At 35.6% G+C, this 9,804-nt stretch overlaps 1 long non-coding RNA gene across 4 annotated transcripts in view; it reads left to right on the top strand.

The window, feature by feature from the left end:
• Positions 1-445: 445 nt before the first annotated feature.
• Positions 446-9,804, top strand: part of LOC140524310 (uncharacterized) — a 34,595-nt gene continuing 25,236 nt past the window's right edge. Inside the window, exons 1-3 of one of the 4 annotated variants that reach the window (XR_011973654.1) lie at positions 446-2,890; positions 7,822-8,114; positions 8,541-8,791. This is a non-coding gene — a long non-coding RNA (uncharacterized lncRNA). Of the gene's footprint in view, positions 2,891-4,356; positions 4,683-7,821; positions 8,115-8,540; positions 8,792-9,804 lie in introns of those variants that run through there. The other 3 variants (XR_011973653.1, XR_011973656.1, XR_011973657.1) reach the window with 3 other exon arrangements.

Raw genomic sequence — 9,804 nt, 5'->3', positions numbered from 1 at the left:
GTGTGGTGTTTATATCACCTTTCATACATCATTGTCCTTAATTTGCACTTTTTGAGCCTAGTATAAAGGTCATGTTATAATATCTGAAATGAGAATACATAAACTCTATAAATTGTTATTTGCATTTTAGATTTTTAATGCATATCGAAAGTTAAAAGGTTAATCATGAAGAATTTAGAGTAAACTTTGAACTACCTTATATTCTACTCACATTAAAATCCGTCCTTGGAATCCTAGGTAACTCTGTGGTGCTGGACAAGCCACCTAACATCTGTGAAATGAGTTTGAGTAATGTTTGTCTCACAAAATGGTTGTGAGGATGCCACAAGATGATGTATATAAAGTGTTGTGAAAACCCTCATGTGTGAGAGAAATGTTAGCCACCGTTATTATTTTAAAGATTTCTGATTTTTTTTTGAATTTTCCCCTACTGTTACTTATTTTACAGGACAAAGTGGTGTGCAAATGATTGGGAGGACGTCACTTAGTCCTCTGAGACAAATAAAGAGGATGACGATTTATCTCCCTTAAACTGTAAGAATATTTTGTTATTGGTTGAACAGCTCAGTAGTGATTGCAAAGGTAAGTACAGTTTAAAATTTCCAAACATAATAACTGTTAAACAGAAATCGAGGACGTGCGTGTATACAAGAAGAGACCATTGCAACCTTATGCCATTCATTCACAACAAAATAGAGGAAAGCCAATCACTGACAGGCCTTGGCCAAGGGGAAAGGGATTGTGTTGATTGCAGGGTCATAAATTTTTCAGCCATCTTCTACTTGTGTCAGTTCAAAAACAATTACTAAGTACCTATTTTGTGCTGAATACACAAAGTTTGTATAAGTTATCTCACTGAGTGTGCAATCTAATAGGGGATATACCCTACCTAGGTAACTCGAATACTGATATGTATATTCATATAAATATAAGTGCATGTGTACCTAAGTAGATATATGTGTACACATGTATATACACGTATATAAATACATATATATGTATTTATATATATAAATAGTCATACAAATGCATATTTGTATATATACGCATATGTATGAAATGCACCGTCATAATGCTCTGTGAGCTTCAGTGGGGGAAAGAACACTAACTTTCAAGAAAAAATAACCTGTGTGTGAAGGTAGCATGTGAGTTGAGTTTTAAAGGATAGCTATAGATCATGGGAGTATAGGGAGGTGAAATGAACCTTTAAACGATGGAAACTGAGTAAAAAGGCAGAAAAGTGACAGCGAAAAATCGAGTTTTTCTGGACAGTATTTAGCAGTGAGAATTAAATATGGAAACTTAGGGGATTACAAATTTGCCGAGGGCCGAGATTTTTTCTGTTGCCAAGTCACTTAAACTTGGAGCTTCAGTTTCTTAATCAAGAAAATACCATAGTTCACAGGATTTTTTGGGGGGTGGAATGTATCTTGTAAGCCTCTAAGTGCTATATTATATAATGTGTGTTATTAATACTTCATGGTAGGATAAGGTGCATTAATTTTATTTGCTTGGTTGGTGAAAGGAGAACCATTGAAGAGATTGACTTGACTTCAAGTATCAAGAGATCAGGCAGTGATCTCTTTCATGAAAAGAATGGTTAAATTACTAAAATCTTCCATAAAACGGCACAAAATGTCAACAATCTTGTCAGTGTTCTGCCTAATTTTTGTAATTCTTCTGTCAACATGACATATAGTACAGTGTACTGGACACCATACCAGAAATGGCTAGGTTCAGATTCTGCCTTATACACATACCAATTGTGTGAGTATTAACATGCCTTTTGACTTCTCTGTGCCACAGCTTCTTCCTTTGTTTTGAATCTTTCAGCTTATCATTTCTCTTACCGTCAGCTTCACTTCCTGCTACAATCAGTGTGGCTCCATCTAGCAAGCGAGTTTTGTCTTGTTGCCTCAGTTTTGCTAAACACTGAAATATACGAAGAATTGAAAGTTACCAAGGGAAACCCAATATTCAAATCTGTTGAATCTGTAACTTGACATAACACACGTTACTACCTCTGGGTTAGGTAACAATTTGGCTCCATACCTCTCTGAAGAGTAAAGGGGCAGCTATTTTGCTTAATACTATAAAGAATTTTTCACTTTCCTCTGCTGTTTCAGCTATATTTGTTTCAAGTTACTAGAAGTCTGGCCAATGAATAAACGAAGATTGATATTACCATGTGAATCTTGAACGGTTTTTGCTATTATAAATCTCTAAAGGAGAAGCCGTGTTTCCACAGAACTTTGTAAAATAAAACGCATTTATGATACTTATAAAATCATTCAGTATATTTGAAATATATAGATATTAGGTATAGCATCCATTATATTAATCTTATTTGTCCCATCCAGAGTCCACATCAGAATATTTACTTTCCACATATATTTTTCTCATAATGTGAAGAATTCTGAGTTTTCATATATTTTTTTCTATTAAGTAATTTATCCCTTAGTGATCTTTTATCATTTTCTTCAATGCTCACAGAAAAATAGGTTATTCTGATACACAATGTGAAGTTTTTGACCAAGTAATATTTTGTTATATTCTCCGGATTTATGCTTTCATATTATTTTGCCATTGCAAGAGCATTTCAGTTCTGGGAATACTGCTACTGTCTTGCAGATTTTAAAATACTCATATTTTTATTTTGTGTTTTTGTCTGTATACATCTTATTAAACTTGTGAAACCTGAGGATGCTGTTCCTGGATAGGACTGATCACTACAACGTGAAAAAAGGCATTGCCCACTACTCACCAGAAAAGTTAAGAGTTTACAAAGCAAGATTCGTGGACTACAGGAAGAATGGCCAGAAACAGGACAAAGGATATGTGAGTTCGTACACCAAAAAGCAGAATGGAACAGAGAACTCCATGGCCTTAGGTATGAAACTCGCGATTTTAAAGAAAGCCTTGGAAGCATTTTTCTTACTGTTGAAGAAATGTGACAGGGGATTTGAGATTAGAAAGGCAAAAGGACTACGTCATTAAAACAGTATTATTGTTGAGCCTTACTTATTCATTTGCACTCTAGGGATGTAAGGAAGAGATGTATTTTGAGTGAAATTTGAAAATGGTAGCACAATTATTTGTGTTTTATTTTTCAAAATGAAGTAAAAAAGTCAACTCTGAATAATCAATAGTGATGGGAAAATGGATAGAATTTTATGTACATGCCCTTCTACACATTTCTCCAGAGTCATCCCAATGCATCAAAACTCAGGAATAATGAAAAAAGTCTGTTGTTCTAGCTATATAGAATTTATGGAATTCCTTTTCATTGAATACAAAAAAGAAGTTGTACACAAATAAGAATATGACCCATTTTTCATAGAACTATAATGCCCTAAAGTAGCCTGGATAAAAAATGGGTTCCTCACTGATTTTGATGAAGGCTAGAAGGGGGGCAGTGAGACCCTTGCCAAGATCATAGTACAAGGGGCAGTTCACTTCGAATGAATGCAAAGACTCAAGCATTTCTGAACTCAAAGTAAAGATTTACCTTTTTCAGCGGACAAGGGTCCTTAGGGCACCTGCAACCTTATCTGTGTACAGGTAATGTTTCTAGAGCATTTTCTATAGTAAAACATGTGTCAAATAGGCTAACTAGATGATTCAAGGTGGGATTAGGGAATGGTTAGTTCTTAAAGGAACATGTAGTTTTGCTACTGGGGAGGTATTTTACCCAGCATGCGTCTGGAAACGAATAAGTGCCACTCCATGGAGGTATGATTTTAGGCCTGAAACCTCACTAAGTCAACTAGTGGTCAGGACTGACCACTGGCCACAGGACTGGCTAAAGAATACCGTCCTGATCTCATGAATATCTTGTTGGAGGAGATAAATGAAAGGGAGTGTACTTATATCGAAGTCTAAGATACATATGATTGGTCAGTGAGTAGTGAATGTCATTATGATCAAGTACACAAACAGGTCAGCCAGCATACAGCTGTTTAAACTCATGAATTCTCTAGTTGGAACTTGCTACTGTATCAGTAAATGAGAAAATAGTGGTTGCTGGGGCAGGCTGTGTTCTTGGCCTGGGGGGAAACTGCCTGAGATAGGGTTTTGAGGCTAAGAACAAATGTTATCTTTGAAGAGAAATGTGATTTTAGAATAGGAGTCCAATCACATGCACCCAAGCACCCCATCAATTTCTAACATGTCCTGACTTTGTGGGCCTGTGCAGGCCAACAAATTCTCAGTGCCACAGGTAATACGAAAAGGTAAGCTTCAAGGGGTAGAGCACGGACCACTCTGCATCAATAGAGGGAGTTTCTTGACAATGAGTTCCCTACATGGATTTAGTTCAGCTGAAATGAACATTCTTTTTCTTTTAGACATCCAGATGAGTATATTCAAATGGCATTTATTACTTCCTTCCACTGAACTGTCATTGAAAAAAGGCAATTTTCACCTAGGTTTACTCTGAAACAAGAGGAAATGAAGCAAGTGACTGCAGAAATGCTATTTGAAAATATTAGACATCAGTTAAGGAAAAAAGAATGATGATGTAAAAAAGTGGAGCTCAACAGAAACTTCAATGCTTTCTCAGAATTCTGGACCTTGAACTGAGAACAGTAGCAAATCATTTGAATCAGGGAAAATGAAATTTAAAAGACACGATTTCCATCTCTTTTTGTTAAGAATATGTATGGGTTGCCTGGAATAGGGAGGTGAGTATTATAGTCTTTTTAATCTTAAGAAAGGGCTATGATTTTTATATCACATAAATCTAAATTGGTCCCAGGTCATAGAAGAGCTCAGAAAGGATTTTGAAAATCACATAAGAGAAATAGAGGGAAATTTGGAAGAGAAAAGAGAGTAAGGCAAAAAAAATCATAGGCAAAATAGGAGTCAACAAGTTCATAAACGAGACCAAAAATATCTTGAAGGAAATAACGTGTTAAAAAAGTGGACTAGACCAAAGGGCAAAAGAGGTGGAAAAAATCAATGAGGAGAAGAATGCCTTAAAAAGCAGAATCATCCAAATTTTAAAGGAAACTCGAAAGTTCGTTGAGTAAGTGAGTCCTTAAAATTAGAATGGAGCAAACAGAAGATAAAGAGTGTATCAGAAATGAAGAAATGACGAAGCAAAACCAAAAGAATATAAAACACAAAATAATCTGAAATATCTAACCGAAAAACATCTGACCTGGAAAATAGATGCAGGAGGAATAATTGAAAAAATCTTCGACTACTTCAAAGACATGATATAACAAGAGTCTCTACATCATATTTCTAAAAGTTCTAAAGGAGAACTGATATTCTAGATATTCTAGAAACAGAGGATAAAATAGAAATTGAAAGCAGGCACCTATCATCTCCCGGAAGAGATACGAAAAGGAAACCTCCCAGAATGCCATAGCCAAGTTCCAGAGGTCCCAGGTCAAGGATAAAAAGCAGCCAAAAAGAAATCATGCAAATATTGTGGAACAACAATCCCAATACCACAAGAATTGGGCGCTTGGGCAATATAAAAGTCAGAGAACTTGGAATATATTCTAGAGGTCAAAGTAGCAAGGATTAAAACTGAGACTTACTTACCTATCAAAACTGAGTGGGGGAAAATTATATTCAATGATGCAGAGGAATTTAATACATATTTGAGTAAAACAGAGCTCAACAGAAAAAGAATCTTACAAATACAAGACTTAAGAAAAGCATGGAAAGGAAAGTAGGAAAGAGATATCATAAATAACTTATTAAAATGAAACTGTTAACATTACTATATGGAAAAAAATTTGTAACTCATGAGACTTTTCTCATTATGATAGTTGGCGGGCACTGGGTGAGTTGAATATCAAAGGATGGTATTGAAAAGTAATATAAAAGTTGAAAGAGGAATGTACCGGGAGGAGGAGAAAGGAACAAGGGACAGGTGGAAGGGAGCAATTTATCTCACACAAAAGTGGTAAGAGAACGCTTTTACAGTGGACGGGAAGAGGAGGGAGGTGAGAGTGAGAGAGTCAACCTTACCATCATCAGAATTAGCTTAAGGAAGGAATAACATCCACACTCTCTTGGGTATGGACATCTATCTTACCGTACAGGAAAGTAAGGGGAAGGGCATAAGAGGGGGGGATTGACAGAAGGGAAGAAGTTTGGGGGAGGGGGTAATCCAAAGCAAACACTTTGAAGGAGGAACAGGGTGAAATGAGAGACGAGAATAAATGGGAAGTGTGATTGGATGGAGGCAAATATAGTTATTCTTTCACAATATGATTATTTTGGAAGTATTTAGTATGACTTCAAATGTATAACATATATTGAATTGCTTGAATTCTCAATAAAGGTGGGTGGGGAGGGAGGAAGGGAGAGAACTTGGAACTCAAAGTTTTGAAAACAAATGTTATAAAATTGTTTTTACATGGAAATGGGAAATACAACAGGCAATGCAGTTTACCAAGCTATTTCATCCTAAACAAGACATAAAATAAATAATGTCTTAAATAAATAAGTTATGTTCAATCATTTGTAAATAAGTACACATAAATATAAAACAAACAAAAAAATTCCCGTCTAGTATCATTTGAATGTAAAATTACAGTCTAAAAGGCCATGGAAAAGTACAATGGAATTGGTACTTTGTGAAGTATTTCTCCCAATACAGAATCAGCATGATGTAATGAATACAATAAGCCTCAAGTCTTCTGTTTTAGGGAAGCAAAGATTTTCCCGAACTTGAGGAACAATAAGTTGACTAAATCATCTTGAACGATTTCTTAATTTGTAAGGATTCTAGTGTTTGGTAATATTGAGACATTTTCCCAACTCCCAGCAGAAGTTGGGGGAAACTCCTAGAGAGGTTTTGAAAAACAAGTGTTCAAATGTGATCCCACTGATAATGCTTAAAGTGGTATTTAAATGCTAACTAATAGTAATACTCTTTTTTTCTATGTCAAGTGACTCCTTGGAAACATATCTTAACTCTCATCAATGTTGATAGATGATATCTTCTGTCTTGCAGTTCTCATCAATATTTACCATAAAGAATTAACTTCTTAACATTTATTGAGGATTGGTCCTCTGGAAGGCAGTGGTGGCATATTTTTTTATTGATCACTTATTTCAGTCTGTCCTCTAACCCCTGGGTCTGAAGGAATAATGATCGAGTCCTGTTTAGCTTGTTGGTTTATTCTCTTAAAGCACATGGGGAGCAGGAAGAGGGCCATTTGACAACAGAAGCTCTGAGAAACGATGTGCTGTCCCTGGGTACTGTCACCTGAGTGTTGAGAAAGACCTCTCTGGTTTTCCCTGGCTCTGTAACCCAAAATCCTACCATGTGGCCTTCAAATGGCTATAAATGTAATTACTTTCTCACTGAAGTTTCTGAACATAGAATCAGTGTTCTCATTAGAATGAGAAAGGAAATTTCATGTCTTTCCAAATTCCTTTTGAGATGTCTTGCTGCCTTAGACCTGGCATACTTGAGGAAGAATTTATTAATCTCCTTCGAATATGAATTTCTTTGATATCTGCTCACTGTATTAAGGGCTGAAAAAAAGATGCATGAGAAAATGAGAGATCACAGAAGACAATATGGGATCAAGTGCAAAATGTGGATTGCACAGAGTATCAGAATGAATCAAAGAAATTCTTGGTTTGTCATTTCAGTCTTAATTTTGTTTTTGATTTGTCACTTTACCTCAATAATCATTTCAAGAAATACAATTTGTAGCTATAATACGTAGAGAATGATGCATTTAATTACAACTGAATTCCAAATAATTTAATGTTATCAGTTTAAAATTAGTCTTTAGTTTGAAAGACCTAAATTGAACTGGTGTAATTTGATAATGTTATTTTATACAGATTAAATACCTTACACAACAATTGGAAGCAGCATTTTCATTTTAAAAACACTTGGGATCAATAAATCAAAATCTTCAAGACGAGGTTTTTTTCATGACAATCTTGCAAAAGAAATGTGACCAGTTGGAAGCAGACAGCAAACACCTGGAAGAAGACGTCGTTACTATTAGACATCATGTGGAAATTCCTATGCTAAAATGCAGCTAAATGGCACAGAATAGAAACATGATCTTGATGAACGAGCATGGCTGGAAATTGATGAAAAACCAAAGAAACTCCATACATTCCTACAGGTAACTTCATTTACCACCACTCTGATTGTGAAATATTTCAATGTAAATGAAATTTTAGGATATTTTTCCCGGTTCTACGCCCACATTAAACATTCTGAGAGATTCTGGAGTTGAAGACAACTTTTGGAATTATACATGTTTTTTGTAATGATCCTAATACTAGCACCAGAGTAAGTACCAAAGTGCAAACTAATGACTAACTTCCTGTAGAAATAGGGCTGTTGTTGCTTTTAGCTAAAATTCAATTCAGATGAACTTTATGATCAGTACTTTCAAAGTTCGAATCTATTTTTAGAAATTCAGAATCGGTCTCTGAATCCCTGACTGAAATTAAAATGAAAGCTAAGAAGTAGACATCTGTTAATTTCCACGATACAACTGGGCAGTTTCTCCTTAATTTCATTCTTTGTTTTCCGTTTGCTTTAGACTCAACAGAGACAGACAAGTTAGAACAATGAAGAGAAAATAAATTATAAATATTTATAATTATAAACTAGAAAATAAGAATGCTTATCTCAGGAACCACATGGAGCAACCAATAAGAGATCTGGAATCCAAACTCTCAGGAATGACAAACTCATATCAAGACGGTACTGAGGGAGAGAGAGAGAGAAACATACCCAGCTTTCTTCTGAAGATTTAAAAATGAGACAATTATTGTCAAACAAATTATACAGGTAAGCTGAGGCAGAGACACTAAGGAAATAATACTTGAGCTTATCAGATTGCTCTTGAACTTTTCGATGTTGATTCTGAACAAATCCTTAACTCACAAACCCATGACACCATTGGGAACTCGGTGTCAAGTGTAGAGATTATATTCGTTAATACAAATGAGTAAACCAATTTTTTTTTCAATGTTAACTAAGTAGACAGGAATGAAGTGTGGTCCATTGGAGAAACGTTTCCTTGGCTGTAGAAGCAGAGAACCTGAATTCAAGTCTTCACTCTGATGCTTACTCCCTGGTCTCTCTCATCCCCTGATCCCGAAACCTCTGGTTCTTTATTCACTGTGTCCATCAGATAAAACACAAACTGAAGAAAATGAGTAATAACCTTCATCTTTAAAAAACAATCTTATGTATCTGCTTTCGAAAGGCTGTTAATGTTCACACTCTTGTAACTTTGGACAAGAGATTCCATAGGCTGATGACAGCAAACAGTGACTGAAGAAAAATGTAGGCAATAGGAAGTCAGAAATATAGATAGTAGGAAATGAGTTCATTGGAATCAGGAAGAAAAAGAAACAAAGAATTCCCTTACTTTCATAAAGTATGAGGGAGGGTATGAAGGCCTCAGTCTGTTCTGGGAGTTCTTATTACTGACTTTTACCCAGACATATGTTTTCCCTCCCTAAATTCATTTATTCAAGAATAGATCATGCTTTTTGCTCTCACCCTTCTTTGCACCTTTTGCCTCCTTTTCTTGGCATGTTGCTATCTTGATATGTAGTCTAAGGATATTCAAAAGTGGTGTGCATAGGATAATGCACAAAGTTAAAAAAATATTTCCAATGCCCAGCAGAAAAACACACCTTCCAGCAAATGTTCAGGAGATGAAGGAGCTCTGCCTTCTAGGACCCTTGACAGTAGGACTCTGACCAGTCTTAATTCATCCTGCTCGTCTTCACTCTCATTTTTAAGCCAAACTGCTCTCTCAGTTACTCTGTATTTTGTCCTGCTCTGTATCC

This window comes from Notamacropus eugenii, chromosome 2, assembly GCF_028372415.1.
Source record: "Notamacropus eugenii isolate mMacEug1 chromosome 2, mMacEug1.pri_v2, whole genome shotgun sequence".
Lineage (NCBI taxonomy): Eukaryota > Metazoa > Chordata > Mammalia > Diprotodontia > Macropodidae > Notamacropus > Notamacropus eugenii.
Note: the sequence above shows the minus strand (reverse complement) of the source record. Positions and strands in the feature narration are given on the sequence as shown.